Consider the following 18399-nt stretch of genomic DNA (forward strand, 5'->3'; position numbering starts at 1 on the left):
GCTGGGTTGATTAATGCATATGATTATCATATAGGAGAAAAAAAATATAGATTAGTTTGAACAACCCTTCATATGATTTGAACAATAGAATCACCTTCTTCATGTGTTGAGTGTCACAAACCATATAGTTGCGACTGGTAACAAAGTGGACTAACATCATATTCATTTAAAATGAATTCCAATATGGAAACCAGATGAAACTAGTCGAGATGTAGTAGATTACAAAGAGGAACATGATTCAACAAATAACACAATAATTCATTGACACTCAAGAGGATATTTGGTGCCATGAAGAAAATAATTAGTATCAAAATATTCACAATAAGTATTAGGAGTTGATTAATTTCAAAATAATGTGATAGGTATGAATCCTTCTTCCAAAGATAGTATTTAGAATGATCAACTTCATAGCTTCACTCATCCATGAAAGGTATGCATTCCAAAAATGAGTTTGATATAAGAGATTTACATGAAGAATGATCAATTGAAACTGAATGCTCAATCCAACCAAGAACAAAATATTGAAAGCTTGAAATATTGTATCTGAAACACTACAAAATTTTCAAGAAGGAATTTACATCTAGTGAAACCATGCAAAGGAAATAATTTTGTGAGGAAATCTAGATCTTACTTATTCCAGGGATATTATCATAGTCACAAGAACCTGACATAACCATCAAAGGAATTTAAAGAGTCTTGACTTCCTAACAAGTCCCATAACTTTAAAGAATTGTACAAGTGAATTTTAAAGATTGAATCATATCATGCATGGTGCATGGATGACTACCATCAGTAGTTTCAGCTAGATCCTTACTATCTAAATGACAACCATCTATATCACTGATTTGGTCAGAATTTACATATTGAAAAAACAAATTACCCAAGTCATAAGGTTATCATAATTGCACATATGAGGATGGATAAATTGAATGAATCTCATGAGTAACCTGAATAGAATATTTTTCTTCACACAAAATTGGAAATGAAAGGAATGGAAAGATACCTGATAATTTGATTACTTACTTCTTGATCATGGATGACCTTGCTTGTGAAAATTAAATTTTTTTCTTATCGGGTGGGATATTTGAGGATAAAGACATGTAAGTTATAGGACACAAGGAACAAGTGGCTGAAGAAGAAGCTCCCATAAGAGAACCTTCTTTAACCAAACTAGATTCAGAATCTAAATCTTCCAAATTAAATATTATTGAGAAACTAAAAAAATTAGTTGATGCACTTGGGATATCATCATCACATTCATAAATTGAATGAAAATCATTAGAATGATGGTTATCCACGACTTCAGATTGATTAAGTGAATCAATTTCATTTGATTCATCATGAATATTCCTAGATTCAAAATCAACCAAGGATGGAAGAACATAATCTTGACATGGAGGATTTTGAAAAAGAAAATAAAGATCGAAAGAATCCTCACCATCTTTCTCCTATATGTGTGAAGTGTGACTACCTTTCACCTTATCATTGTTAAGAATGGAAAAGTGAAATTAGGGAAGATCAAGGAGCAAGGGGTTATGAAGATGAGATGATAGAGGATTAAAAGAATCCATATCAAATTCAAGACTAAAGTTATGAGTGTTAATACCATCTTGAGGAATGGAAGGATTGGCCTTCATCTTAGGACTACATGAACCATTACAAAGTTTCCTCCATAGGATCTCAATTATGGAAATTGGAAGGAGGTTGAGGAGATGGATTAAGAATTTGATTTTTAGATTTCCCAACTTGTACCATTATCAAAAGGAGGCACTCAAATTGATATTAGAAAAGGAGGAGTACAAGGAACAAAAGGAACGGTAGGTTTATCCTTTGAGGTTGGAGGTGTCTCATAGTTTACAAAAGTTGGGTAAAAAGGAATATCTAGGGGTATAGATTCAAAATGATTCAAAGAGATATGAACCAGATGCTCAAAAGTTTTCTTGAAGAAATCTCAATCCATATCTTCTTTAGGAAACTCACAACATAAGTGAAGGAATTTGTTATCAAAATACTCAATTGATTCATTAGGATTCATTCTAAGTTGATTGATTCTTTTATAAACATCTTGGTAATCATACATATCAAAATATTTATGAATATCTTTGAGGAATTTATTAAAATAATGAATAGAGGCATAGGGTAAGGCATGACACAATTAATTAACATGATCTTCAAGAGTGAGGGTGAAAAGAATACATGCAACATCTTCATCATCAATTTCATGATATTTACAAACCCCAAAAAAATAATTTATGTGTTTGCATAAAAATGTACCACCCCCACCATAAAACCTCAATTGAGACAAGATATGAAAAATTTCCATGGATATTGAAAGTTTAATAGGAGATAGGTTAGAAAAACACTCTGGGATTATGATTTGGGAAAGAACCATTAAATATACGAGATTAAAAAAAAATCAATGGGCTCACCTTGTCATCTAGCCCTCATTCTAGTGCAAGAATGTTGATAGTGTTGGATACTACCAACATACAGGGACTCTCCCTTCTGTGAACTCCTAATTAGAATCATGTCGTTTCGAATAGGATCCCCACCCAGAGTATCAACCCGACCACCACAACAAAACGGTTCGCCTTGGTTTCAATAGATATTATAATTATTATATGCATAAACCTTAAACAAGCAATTAATTTGACATTATGAAACATTGATCGCAATGTGTAAAAGGAGAGCTTCACGAGCAGGAGATGGAGTGAGTCCAAGGAAGGAAGTAATAGTACTAACCTAAGAGAGACACACACGAGCATGAAAATAGTTGTTAGAAAAATATTTCACATAATAGATATTAAAGCAAATATAATGCACATTCAACAAGATGAGTACCAAAGCCACCAAAATAGTTCATTTTCTCCAGTACATATGAACACAATGTATATCTTAAAAATTCCAAGAACCATCCTAAAACATTTGTGATACATGAATTAAAATGGGTTGGTGCATCGAGATTCAATTACGTTAAAGTTCCAAGTACATAGTTACAATGATGAGGTAGTAGTTCCAGTAGTGTAACATTAAGTCACATCTTTCTTCTCTAAAGAATAGTTTTTTGTCCTATTCCAAGTAGACAATCCAAGAGTGTCTCTCCAAAGCTTAAGTCTCCACAATCTCTTTTCTTGAGTTATGCAGGTGCTTTTATGAAAAGAGGAATGATCTTTCTTATCCTCATGACTTTTGGAATACCCTCATGACTCTTGGACTCCTAATGTGTCCTTTGGAGTACTAAGGAAATTTTGTCCATATATGAGTAAGTGACTTTTCACATTCCACATATAACTCTTGGAATTCCACACATTACATTTTCTCCTTTTCTTCATAATAGATCATTACATTCCACATGATGATGTGACATAACACATGGATACACATTGACAATTATAATGACACTTGTACAAGTTACAACTTTACAATGATGACATGGACTTCATGATGAGGTACCAATGCCAAGTTGTCTTTGATGCTGCTTTATATTTAATTCTTGATGGTATATCTGATCTATGCTTAATTTTCATGAATTATCCCCTTTTTTCTTATCTCCACCCTCCAAAGGGTCTTGGATGAGCTTTGGAATCCTTTGAGCCATCATGAAATGTATTCCTTTTGTTTTGGTGCAAGCTTGAGGCTTTAAGCTGCAATTTTGTGCTCAAGCAAGAGAGAGTGGGAGAGAGCTCAAGGGCGTAAGGCATAAGTCTCAAGAATGAACATAAGTCATTCATGGCTTCAAGCTATACCTGTGTGCTCAAAGGGACTAAGGAAGGTGCAAGGGCATACACTAAAGTAACAAGGGATTAGGCTTCGAGCCTTCCCAGTGTGCTTGTGTTCTCAAGAGGAACTAGGAGGGTGTATGGTGCACAGTCAAAGCATGAAGGGGGAAATCACTCATTGTTTCAAGGTATGCTTGTGTAATCAAGGAGGGTGTATTTATTTGAGTCGAAGGAGTGCACTCAAGTGGGAAGGATGAAGGATTTGTGATTCATGACTATGCCATGCACTCAAGGCTTGAGTCTTCGTGACTCTGACATGTTTTGAATGATTCATGCTTCATGACTGCTAAGGGAAGAGGGAATGATAAATGCTTCAGGTTTCAAGACTATGCCATGCATTTTTAAAGGGACAAAGTGCACTTTTTTTTCCTGAAGTGTTCTTCATTGTTCAGAAGTGTTCTTCATTATTTCAAAGTGTGATTTGTTGTTCCGAAGTGTGCTTTTGAAGGGAGAGAAGGTCATTGTTCTTCTGAACTGCACTCAAATTGTCTTTATTCTTCTGAAGTGTTCTCACCTGTGAGTCTGGAGTGTGGTCAAGATTGGAAGGGAACAATTCTCTCCAAAAATGGAAGCTTGTTCATCTGGAATGCACATTTTGTTGAGGGAGGTGGCAAAAGGATAGGTCACTTATCCTAGGAAGCACTAATTCACTGTGAGATGGAGGAGAAGTTAGAAACGAATTTGTGAAAAATTATGGGAGGAAAATATATGTCATTAAGGCTCATGAATAAGTTTCTCTCATCACATAGTAAGAGGGGTAATGTTTTTACAACTTGCAATGAGCAGGAGGACCAAGAAGAGATCTCAAATGGCTTAGTGTGGGATCAATAGAGTAGGAGAAAGAAATGCATCCTAACACGATTTAAATATGCATCACACACATAAATTCCAATAATACAAGCCAATGAAATTCATAGGACTCATGCACATTAATCAGACCTTGAAACAAAAACCAAGTGATACCTATTTCGAAGTGTGACATTTGAAATGACTCATCACAACAATTAGAACAAAAGTTACGACATGAGTGACGATTGTGACCAAAAGGTGCCCTATGTTGTAAGAATGTGTCTAGTGCATATTCCAATGATATGTAGGGCAATGTAATGCAATAGGGTGCACTAGAACTAACTTTGGTGATATGAAATGGCGCGACACATGCAAGAGTGAAATCGAAAAAAGCAATACCTGCGACATGAGGAAAACATGAATATGACACTTACAAAATGCGAACGACCTTGGAAACAACACATGCCAGAGCAAAGATAACATGAAAACAAAACATATTAAAGTGAAAGTGAGAAAAAGAAACAACCATGAATGTGAAGAGGACACTTGGGAGAGCAACTATGCACAAATGCAACAGCTGAGAAAACCCACCAAAATATAATTACAATCACAACCAAAGTGAGAGGGGGTGTCAATGGAAGGGGGCACTAACTATTGATGTAAGTTGAGCATCACACAGGAACTATCTTGATGAGGTTGCTATGCTTGTTTGAGATTGCATAAAGAAAGTGTGCTCATGAGTTCAACCATGATTTTTCATGTGTAAGAAAGTGACTTTGAAAGTTATAACTTTGAGAAGAAGACCTAAGTGATTCAAAAAATATCATTCGACCATGAACGAACCATAGAGAAATAGATCATGAAATCCTCACTAGGCACCCAAATTCAAGTGTAGGAAAATTTTTGGAGCGTGTTGATCACAACGTTAACATGATGTTATAGAAAATTATGATCCAAACACATCTGGTAATGACATGGATGGTGTTATGTGGATTTACAATTGCAAACAAAAGTAATTTCCCTAGATCTAGTGGACAGGTCTAGAACAAAAAAAGGTAAAGAATATAGAGTTTTCCTTAGAGAAATTGAAGAATGGGAAAGAAACCTACTTGGAATGTGTCGCAAGATTTACTTTCCTCCTTGCTTATAAGCTTCAATCATATCTCTGATTTCTATAATTAGAACATTCACATACAACTAAAACAAGAAAAGGATCCACAAAATCTACGCGACATAATTCAATTACTATATCCAATGAATCAACAAGATATTAAAATACATGAATGTAAATGTAGCACAACACATATATAAAAACAAGACACTCTTTCTATTAATATAAATAGGATAGAGTTTACAACCAATAATAGTCACTAATCTTGTAAATCTCTCCCCAAGTTGACTTGACCTTCCTTGTCACAAAGCACACATCAATATAACCCTAATGCATGAATATGATGACTCGTTTAGATTCAAGGTAGCAACATGAGGGCATAATCAGTCTCTAAAAGCCAACCCCGATGCTATGGATGGCAATAAATTTATAGGATAGGGATGGTAGTTTAGGATTTACCATAAGGAGCTTGAGATCCACTTATGATCAGAGGATGAACTCAAGGAATAAGAAGTGAAGTCTCCATGGTAGGATCAGATAGGAATCAAGCTTCTTATCCAAGGTAAATGGTTAAAAAAACTCTAGAAGTTTCTCGAGGAGGAAGCTTTGGGAATCATTTTAATTTTCCAAAATTTCTTGAATCACTGCACCCAACAAGGAGTAGGTAGTGCTCACCATCGTTGGTGTAGAAGGGAGCAACCAACGTTGAATGTAGGAGGGTAAAGGGGCATGGTTCACTCGAGATAAAAACATTGATTTTGAGCAGTTAACCTTAGAAAATTAGTATTTTTGGAAAGGTCATGCTTATGGATTTGTGCAGGGATGATGAAAAAATTTTCACGAATCTATATTGATTTGGTTTGTAGGCTGATTGACCAAATGTGAAAAAATGTCCTATAATATATTCCCCCCTGAAGTGTAAAGTCAGAAACAATAGTTGATGATTGAAGTTGTTTACCTTGTGACTAATTTGGATCTATAACAATTGGCTGATACCATCATCTGTTACAAGACATTTTCATCATGATCTCTTTGTTGAGGGATGTATTAAGCATACTCAACATATAAGCTAACATTATATGTATAATGATCAAGAAGTCACATCCACTAATGACAAAGTGTGGATTAATGATTGGACGGCTATCTCTATGATCATGGCCATCATGCTTTGTAATATTTCATTAGTCCTAAATTATAGACCAAATGGATGGAATTAGATCCAGGGTATTTTATCTCATTCACTCGATCATATAATGTATGAGTCTAGCCATGTGAATAAAGGAGCTGGAGTCAAACATGGAAGACACCATCTAATTACTGAACAATGATGTAAGTCATTATCAGATGCGACAGAGACCACCGATGATGTTAATGGTTATGGAAGTAATGAAGTACAATACATATGGTTCAAATGAATATGATGAAGTCAAACATCACACAAAAATCTTCCAGTCGAAGGCCCATGATGAATACCTATCGCCGAGAGCGAGGAAACTTTCCGTTGATGTATGGAAGTCACAAGATACCAAAGTAATTTTCTAAGTCAACTTCCTATTTAATGATTTGATGTTGAGACGAAGAGACGCATCGTAGGAGGGCCTTGATATATCCCCCATCAATGACACAAAATGGGTATCAAGATTTGAGATAGAATGATGTTGATGTGGAACCGGTTCAGGAATGGTATACATGAAATAAGGCTTAAGAGTATCGTAGCAGATATAAACTTAAGGACTTCTCCTAAACATATCAGCGACACTGAATAGAGTTGGGAAAGTTTACCCAAAACCAAATGCGGAGGCCTTGATATCGTGTGATGAACCAGAAAGACAAGAAAATTTCCTGACCTAACAACCACAAAGATGAAGTGAAAGAATGTCATGTTCAAGAGCGACTCACTACCATTAATAGGTAGAGTACCCTATTTTCCAAATTTCCCAAACCATTTATGGTCAGTACCTATTTCTTGTATAACAAGCTTGACAAGGATAACATATGCTCGATCTATAAGTTCATCCTTTGGATGAATGCCTCTAAGTATTTTTAACAAACCCTGAGAAGGAGTGGTTATGTCCCTTCGTGTTTGATGAGTCCATAGTTTTTTGATTATTTTATGAGTCCCAAAAAGTTCTAACCCGACTCCTTTTTCATGTTTAGAGAGTTTGAAAAAGAGGAAAAAAAGAAAACACCATAGGTTCCTTTTTGTAAATAATCTCTTGAGTCCAAAAAGGTTGAAAATGATACTCAAGAGAACCTCTTAGCCTTGTTCGACTAAGGTATTCCTCTTTCATAAGTAGTCTATCTCAGTTCGGAAAAGGATTAAACTTATACTAAGTAGAAGTATTTTTATTTACTTTAAGAAAAATTAAAATTCAAGTGCTCGACATTATTTTTATATTTAGGGAGTCTAAAAAGACCTGAAAGAGGACTCTAGGATGTTCCTTTTTCGTGAGGTTATAGAGCCTGGAAAAGTGATAACAGTATGATCTTTGGTCTAAATGATTTGTTTCGATTCAAACATCATCAAATCCATTAAATTTTTTTAAGTTTCTCAGAGCATCACTAAAAGATTAAAAAGAATGATAAATGGTAAAATTTAGTCATACTTAGGTCAAAATAATAAAATATTAATAAAATAGTCATGAAAATGACCATAAATAGGCAAAAAATAATTTTGTTTCTACAATTTTATAGTTTATCTTTTGGTGAGTGAGCTCTGAGTGAATTTAGTAGCTGATTATGGCCAATCCGGTGGATCATTTCGAGTGTTGTAACTTCTAGCTAGGAGATCTCACCTTCCTATTTATTTTTTCTGTTCCAGTTTTTCATTTCATGCCTATTTTTTAAAGTTTTGGGTGACCTAGCGATTTAATTTTGCACCTTAGCTCCAGTGCACCCCAACATTGTCGAAAGGTGCGCTACGAAATAAAAATTTGAAGAGTGGAGTGCACTGTCTCCCATTGGCAGGGTGCGTTGGGTGTATTTCAAACAATTATTATCCTCCTTTCACTCAAACATCTCTTAGTTTTTGCATGGGATTCACTCTAATGATTTTTATTTTCATTTTTCATGTATCCTTTAGAATGAAATGGCTATGATATGGCGAGAAAGAGAACATGAAGAACAAGACATGGATGTTGCTATTGATCCAGCCACCATCCAAGCATTGAGGAATTGTGGGCTTCTGAAATTATTTTGGCTTCCTCGAGTGAGGAAACAAATGGATTTATTAGAATAACTTGTTCGGTCTTGGGATGTTTAGGAATAGGATTTTAGGCTTGCAGCACATATGCTCATCATACAAGTAAAATACATCTATTTCTTGATAGGTTTATCAAGGAGTTGTGCCCCTATCTCATTATCTAGTTTGAGAAGGGGTTGAGAGACTATCAAGGAATATATATCTACACACTTTAGACATCGATCCCGACCAACCAAAGATGGGAAAATTGAGATAAATGATGTGGTTCACTTTCCTATGAGGATAACCGTATTTATCATTGCTAGATTGGTTGGTAGTGCTACCTTGCACTTGGCTAACAGGTCCCAAATGAAGTATGATTTAGAGTGTAGAGCCGATAGTATTTAACTACAAAGAGGGAGTACTAGGAAACATGAAGGAAAAAATAACCAAGGCGAAGGATGGTTGTTTTAAAAGCATTTAGTATGTTTTGATTTTGATCTCATTTGGCTTAGAGCATATTCCATTACTTAGACCATATCATATCTCATTTTGAGCTTCTGAATCCTAGGATCCAACAAATTCGATGATGGGTGGATCTCATGTCTAGACATGCAGGTCTATCATCCATGAGTTTCACACCAATATTCTTCCTATGGTTTCACATGTATATCATTATGATAAAATAATATCCATATGCTAGGATGGATTTCCACAGAGACCCATAGCTCATTCTTCCTCATGGTGAGCGATGGGGTGCCATAGGTAAAACAAAATCATTTTGATAATTTTTTTATTTTTTGAGTTTTACAATTGTTTTTCGTTTTTTTTTTTTATTTGAGACTAAATTTTGATTTTCTACATGCAGATGTTGGACTCACTCGAACAGTGGGTTCATCCAATCTTCAACATGCTAGAGACCCATAATAGGCACCGGTTGGAGTACATGTTACTACAGGGACATGAGAGGTATTATAAGATCTCAATGTGGCTGAGAATCTTACAGAGGTCAATCGACACATGGAGGAATTGACCCAGGCCATAGTTGAGAGTAGGGATGATCAAATCCCTATGAGACTGTAGTGTCATACTATTGGTGTGCCTGGTTGTATCAATTAGTTGCTTTGCAATATGAATCACGCAATTTCTTGTTATCATGATAATCATCATGATTATTCTACTTGGAGTCTATATAGCCATATTTTGACTACATGTATATTTTTTATATAACAAGTTGAGTGGTCATATGTGTCTAGGGAACAAGTTTTTGTAAAACCAAAAATTGATATATATGTAGCTATCTACTTATCGATGTTTCTTATTCATTCCATTATCTTGTTCAATGTATTTGATGTGAATTTAATTTAATTTAAAGATGTCACGATTGTATGTCTAAAACATGATTTTCTAATACATTTTTTAATGTATTTAGACTTCTAGGAATGTGATGATATTGGATATAACCAAAATGTATTTCTAGAAGGAAAACCCTTAAGAACATATGAATCATAGTTGGACTTGTAAATTAATAAACATTAGTCAATTATAGTACTACAAGTTGTGATTCAAGTCTAATAACTATATGACAGATATCATGAGAAATAAAATTAGACAATAATTCGATCATTGTGCACATGATACAAATCCCTTGTAAACTCACTAAATCACCACTAAGAGCATATATATCCCATGCTATGGAGGAAAGGTTATGAGTAAAATGACTAGCGCCATAAGCATAACCAACATATGGTTGAAGGGATAGTGACATCTATAAAACAAATGTAAATATGATTAACAAAAATCTTAGGAAACTTCGAAGGGAACACACTCAACACACCTATATATATTATTTTCACGGTGAACTACGCAAAAATAACTTAAGCATCATATTTTTTGAGGTACAGTCCATTTATATGTTGCACCAATGGAACTCCATCGAAATAAATAATCTCATAGGCCCCTTTAGCAAGAACACATTTAACAATGTATGGGCCTAGCCACATTGCCTCGAACTTCCCATATTCTAACTTATAAGACTCTTGGTCATACAATGGGACATGATCACCTTTAGAGAAGGCATGAGGCTTGAAATTCTTATTGTATTACACCTTCATGCATTTCACAGCATCACAACGAATTTCATCTAAGCGTGTCAGAAATAAGAGAATCTCTTCTTCTACAAAAGTGGTATGAAGGAGTTTGAAAGAAATTTTCAGAGATGGAATTTTTCACTCAATATAAAGGATTGCTTCCAAACCATACACCAATTGAAATGGTTTGAATTTGGTAGTAGTTCGAATAGAGGTTAAATATGCCCATAAGGCTACATAATGGATAATATTCCACTCCGATCTGTGGATCCCTATCATGTGCTGAAGTATTGTTTTCAAGACTTTATTGAGTGCTTCAACTTTCCCATTCGCCTAAGGGTAGTAGGGATTTGAGATTTCATGGTGGAGGCCCAACTTAACAATGAGTTCAAACATCATGTGATTACAAAAATGTTTCCCATGGTCTATAACTATAGCTTGTGGTACACCAAACTTTGTAATGACATGATTGAAGAGAAAATAGAAGTTTTTTTGCCAGTGTTATTGTATGTAGGCATCGCCTCGGCCCACTTATTAAAATAGTCGACCACCACAATGATGTATCCATGCCCCCTGTCTGAGTGAGGGTTACATGTCATAAATTCAATGCCCCATTTCACTAAAGGTCTAATGACGATAACAATGTGTAAAGGAACTAGTGAAGTACGGGTTTTACGATTGTATATCTGACAGGAATGACACTTTTTGACATGTGAGGATGTAGTTATGAAACATAGTAGGGCAAAAGTAGCCAACACGTAAAATATTATATGTGGTGGCATAACCATAGATATTTCCACCATGCTGAATGGCATGGAATTCATTTAGAGATTTCTCAACCTCCTCATGGGTGAGGCACCTTTCAAAAATCATATCGATACCACGATGATAAAGAGTGTCGTCAATTATAATATAGTGTTTAGCCCGATATAGAATATATCATTGGGTAGAGAGAGAGGTATTGGTCCAAAAAGTATGGGTTTGGAGATATATGATTATGTCTCCATACGATGGGATGGGTGAATCTATCAGGAATAATAACTTATCTGGAATAGAATATTCAAACATCATTCAATTTCGACAGTGGGAAGGTCACAGATCAATTTGGAAAAGACTAAGGATTTCTTCCACTTGGATTTGATGAAATCAAAATTGAACTCGTCGAGGATGAAAATCCATTTGTAGTACTTTCCCCCTAGCAATTGTCATGATAAGATGTATGTCATGGGGTTGCAATCAGAAGCAATGATAGTTTTGTGAAGCAAGATATAGTGACGAAATATTTGGACAACCTAAAGAGCTGCCAAAAATAACTTTTAAACGTGAGTATATTTGATCTTAGGATCATTTATATTCTAACTCAAATAATAAATACGATATTCATTCCCTACATCTTCCTCTTGGACCAATATCGTGTCTATGGTACTAACTGCAACGACGACGTATTAGAAGTAATCACGTTGGTAATTTGGGGGATACAACAATGATGCCCAAATAAAAACATATTTCAAGGCACCAAACACCTTTCGAACAATGCTGTCCCAATGGAAGGGAACCCCTTTCTTTAACAAGAAAGTAAATCCTTTGGTTAATTTGGCATAGTTTGGAACAAAACAACGTAGAAAGTTAGCCTTCTTTTGCAGTCGTAGAAGCTGAACAAGAGAGGAAAGAGAAGAAAGATCTAGGATAACCTAGACTTTCAATGGGTTAATATGAATTCCTTTGTTTGATATAATGAAGTCGAGTAGTCAACCAAAGCTTAAACAAAACACACAATTGTGTATATTGATCCTAATGTTATAATGTCGAAAATATGAAAATATAGTCCTCAGAGGCATCATATGATCAACACAATGTTTCGAGTGAGAAGGTAGGTCATCCAAATACAGTTGTACGATGTGCTTAATGTCATGGAAGGCATATTTAATTTCCCTTTGAAAAGTTGCCCCAACATTTTTTGATCTCAAAGGGAGCTTACGACATGCAAATGTACCTTATGGAAAAATAAATGTGGTTTTATGTTGGTCCAATAAGAGAATGTTGATCTGATTGTACCCACAAAATCCATCCATAAACTAAAATACCTCATTGCCATCACAATCTTAAAATTCTAGTCAATAAATGGGGTAGGATAATTCTCCTTAGGAAAAGCATGATTAATGTCTGAATAGTCGACACACAAACAAATTGTTCCTTCATTCTTCATGACAGGAAGAATGTTCGAAACCCGACCAGTCAAAGGTACTAGGTAGATGAAACTAGCGTGAATTTTTTTTTCAACTTCAGCCTTAATAGTAGTGACCTTCTTAGGATGACCATACATAGGCACTGCCAAACTATCTAAGCATCAAGATATGTTTTTCTTTCACGTACAATAAATTTTGGGTCAATATTTGACATCTCTTCATAAGACCAGGAGAAAAAATATCTAAACTCTTTTAAAAGGGCTTTATAGGTCTTGATCTAATCAGAAGAGAAAGATGCACCAATATGTACATTATCTATAATTCTGGGTTTGATCGAAATATCAAGGGGAATAGTCTTTTCAATATTTGACAAATTATTCTCAGAATAAATATCATGGATAGAGATAGAATTTGGAGACATCTGAATGACATTGGGCCAATAGAGATCACTAGGACTATCCTCGGAGGAAACTGGAAAGGAGGAATGATGGTGATGGTCATCCCATAGTGCATCATCTGGCATCGTGATCTCCATGATTCACTCATCAGTATAAAATGTACCAGAGAAGGGATCACAGGATGTGTTGTAATCTAAGGAATGATCAACCCAATTAATCAAAGATAGGAAATCAGAATGTGCCAGACATGTCGAATATATGGCTTCATAGTCGAGCTCGATGAGACTGAGTGGCATTTAGTCACCAAAGATGTCAGTATTAGATTCATTTGGACTATCCAAGGACCATATGGAGTAGTATAAGAAGATATCATTATTGGGTGTGGAGCCTAATTGTTTAGAGGTTTTTTATTTTAGTCATGTTGGATCCCTACTCCTAACAGGGTGGCAACACCACTTATTTAATCACTGATAGGGGGGTCCAAGCGGGGCCAACAATGACCATTATGAGTCCCCCTCCCCGCCCCACCTAGTAGGGATTTGGGAGTAACACCCATGAAGCTAAAAATATATGAAAAAATTCCTTGTAAAATATTTGGATTTCATAGCCAATCTGGGTTGTTCATTAGGTAGATGGTCTGACGGTAGAAGTTATGTTAATTTCTAGTATTTTTTCCCTAGACGGAAACCCTCAATCTATATGAGGGAATTTTATTGTGATTGTGTATCATTATTTTGAGAGAGAAAGTGACAAGAGAATGTGTGAGAGTGAAGAGGAAAATATGACAGATCTGTCGTAAGTTGTATCTCTTCATTTCTCTAGATAATATAAAAGGAAGGACTCACTATTTCTCTGTGGACGTGGCCCAAATTGGGTGAACCATGTATATCTGTGTCTCTCTTGTTCTATGTGTTCCTATATTTGTGTTCCCAAAATATTTTGTGTATTTCATTGCTCTATAAATTAATTTCTAACAACTAATAAGAGCCAGAGGTTTACTTAGTTGATAAAATTGTAGAAGAGAAGGATTGCTAGTTCGAGTGGGTGAAATGGCGAAAGATGATAGGTTTAGGGTCGAGAAATTTAACATCCAAAATTACCTATTGTGGAATATGCAAATGGAATATTATAGTATCAGAAATATTTGTACCTACCATTGAGCAGAAAATCAATGAAGTCAATGAGTATGACGGATGCAGAATGTGAGATTGTTTGCAGAAAGGAACGAGGAACAATATGACCGTGTCTGGTAGAATTTGTGGTATTTAACATTTGAAAGGAAATGGCAATAGAAGGTTTAATGATGACATTGGAAAAACTACATGAAAAAACTCCAACCTCAAATAAGGTATTTCTTATGAAGTATCTATTTAATATGAAGATATCAAAAGGTGGATCTTTTTTTGATCACTTAAATAAATTTAACAAGGTTACCAGTCTGTTAAGTTCTGCAGGGGTAAATTTTGATGATGAAGTTAGGGATTTGTTACTTCTATACTCATTCCTAGAAAGTTAGAATGGATTAGTTATGGCTATTAGTAACTTTGTCTCTGGATCTACTACTTTAAAGTTTGACGATGTTTTTGGAGCCATCCTTAGTGAAGAAATGCAATGGAAAAGATTTGATGAGACATTAGGTAATGCTTTGACTACAGAGACTGAGGAAAGAAAAATGGCAAGAGGAAAGAGACAAAACAATTGCATTAAATAAGGAAAAGTTAGATCCAAATCCAGATCAGGGATAGTGTGCTAGAAATGTGGGAAGAAAGGAAACATGAAGAAAGATTGTGTATCTCGGAACGAAAAAGATGGAGATGGAAAACAACAGAAAAATCATGAAGAGAATGTGAGAGGCGATGCGTTGCAAGATGATTTGATTCTTTCATTGGATAATATTATTGATTCCTAGGTGGAATATTGAGGAGCCTCATTCCATGTCACACCTGATAGGAAACATTTTCATGACTATGTTCAAGGAGACATTGGACAGGTTAATTTGGGTGATGATAAAACCTGTAAAATTGTTGGAATGGGAAATGTTTTTATAAAGAAACACAATGGAAACAAATAGCTATTGAAGGAGGTAAGGCATGTTCCAAATCTAAAGAAAAATATAATTTCAATATGGAAGTTGGGAGGTGAAGGTTGTGTAACTATGTTTATAGACAAAACTTGGAAGGTAACTACAGGAGCCCTGGTAATAACAAAAGGAGAAGAGGTTGGTACATTGTATTTATGAAATAATATTTATCATTTTGTTAATTATTTAACCTTCACAAGAGAAGATATGACACTCTGGCATCATAGGCTCCGACACCTGAGTGAGAAGCGGATGCAAATTCTTCACTCAAGAAATTTTTTACCAAGTTTGAAGCGTGTTGATTTGGATTTTTGTGAAAAATTGTGTATATGGAAAACAAAAGAGAGTCAGATTTATCAGAGTTGGGAAGGAAAATAAGAGCAAACAATTAGAGCTGGTGTGTATAGATGTACGGGGATATGCTCAAGTATCATCTCTTGCTGGATGTCGCTATTATGTTACTTTTATTGATGATACAACTATGAAAACTTGGATTTATTGTATTTGAATAAATATGACGTATTTGATACTTTCAATAAATGGAAAGCTTTAGTTGAGAATGAGATAGGAAAGAAGTTGAAATGTATCATATCATATAATGGAGGTGAATACTGTAGAAAAGAGTTTGACAACTACTGTTCAGAGCATGGAATTAATCGAAAGAATACAGTTCCATAAACACCACAGGAAAATGGTGTGTCAGAAAGGATGAACATGACAATCATGGAGCATTCAGGGCGCATGAGATTGCATGCAATATTTGTCTTACAATTTTTGGTAGATGTTGTAGATACTGTTTTTTATTTGATAAACAGAGGGCCTTCAAGTTCCTTGGATAGTGGTATTCTAGAGGAGGCATGGATGGGTAAAAAGGTAAACTAATTTTTAAAGACTTTTGGTTGTGAAGACTTTGTCCACATCAATAAAGAAAATGGAAAAACGATTGAGGCAAAATAAACAAATGTGCCTTTATTTTATATGGTGTAAATGATTTTGTTTATCGCTTATATGATTATGAAAATCACAAATTAATTAGAAGAAAAGATGTCATATTCAATGAAAAGGTCTTGTATAAGGATCAAATGCAGGGAATGAAACAAGAAAAAGAAAACAAAGAATACACAGTGCTTGATAAAATCACAGAAAAGGTAAAGGTACCTGAAAATAATAATGATCAGCAACCACAACAACAACAACAACAACCACAATAACAACATGCACCTCGAACACCTAAAAGTGGTGTTAGAAGATCTATCAGGATAAGCAGACCCATTAAAAGATACTCTCCATCATTATACTATGTATTGTTGATTGATTCTGGTGAGCTAGAAAGTTATGAAGAATAAATGCAGGTAGAAACGAGGAGGAAGTGGGAGAAATTCATGGACTAAGAGATGGACTCCTTGATGCATAACCATACTTGATACTTAGTCAAGTTTCCTACAAGTAAACTGACATTGCAGAATAAATGGGTTTACGGGTTGAAGGAAGACGATGGAGGTAAACAGAGGTATAAGGCTAGGCTTTTGGTGAAGGGGTTTGCACAAAAGAAATGTATATACTTTGATATAAAAAATTCTCCATTTGTTAAAATAACTTCAATTAAAACTATTTTAAGTCTAGTGGTAGCAAAAGATTTGCATCTTGAGCCGTTAGATGTAAATAAAACATTTCTCCAAGCCGTTAGATGTAAATAAAACATTTCTCCACAGGGATTTGGAGCAAGAAATATATATGCAACATCCACAAGGGTATATATGTGTAAAGTTCCATATGCATTAGCAGTTAGAAGCTTAATTTATGCAATAGTATACACAAGGTTTGATATTGTGCATGTAGTGGGAGTTGTAAGAAGGTATATGAATAGTCCAAGAAAAGAGCATTGGATGGCAATAAAGTGGATTCTCGCATAGTTTAGAGGTACCACAAATCAAGCAATATTCTTTGGTAGTTCAAATATTTCTCTACATGGACACGTTGATGTAGAAATTGTAGGTGATGGAAATAATAAGAGGAGTACCACAGGGCATGTGTTTACTGTAGGAAGAATATATGTCAGTTAGGTTTCGAAAGTGAAAAAAATTGTTTGACTTTCAACAACAGAAGCATAGTATGTCATTGCTACAAAGGCTACTAAAGAAACGATTTAGTTACAAAGGTTTATGGATGAATTGGGTAGGAAGCAGGAGATGGGCAGGTTATAGAGTGCCAACTAGAGAACCATTCATATTGAAAACAAATCAACATTTCATTCCAAGACTAAGCATATACATCTCAAGCACCATTTCATATAGTTAGTGTTGGAAGATGCAGAGTTGAAGTTGGAAAAGGTGCACACTAGCCAAAATCCTACAAATATGTTAACAAAAGTTGTAACCAGGGAGAAACTAAGATTCTTCTCAATCTCAATTGGTCTTCAAGTATGATGGTGAAGATAAGAAAAAAACTAGGTCCAAGTGGACTCATTTTCTAGTAAGTGAAGCAATGATGGAGTTTATATAATCAGTATCCAAGTGGAAGATTGTTTGGTGTGGAGCCTGATTATCTTCCTAATTATTTAGAGGTTTTTTGTTTCAGTCGTGTTGGATCCATGTTCCTAATGGGGTGGAAATTCCACCTATTTAATCACCATCAGGGGGGTCCATTGGGCGGCGATAAAGACTTTTATGAGCCCCCACCTCGCAAGGGTTTGGGTTCAACGCCCCAAAATATTAAAATAGATGAAAATTTACCTTGTAAAATATTGGAATTTCATACTCAATCTAGGTCATTCATTAGGAAAATG

Source organism: Pinus tabuliformis, chromosome J (assembly GCF_031772625.1).
Source record: "Pinus tabuliformis cultivar Carrire ecotype Pingquan chromosome J, CPIR1, whole genome shotgun sequence".
Taxonomy (NCBI): domain Eukaryota; kingdom Viridiplantae; phylum Streptophyta; class Pinopsida; order Pinales; family Pinaceae; genus Pinus; species Pinus tabuliformis.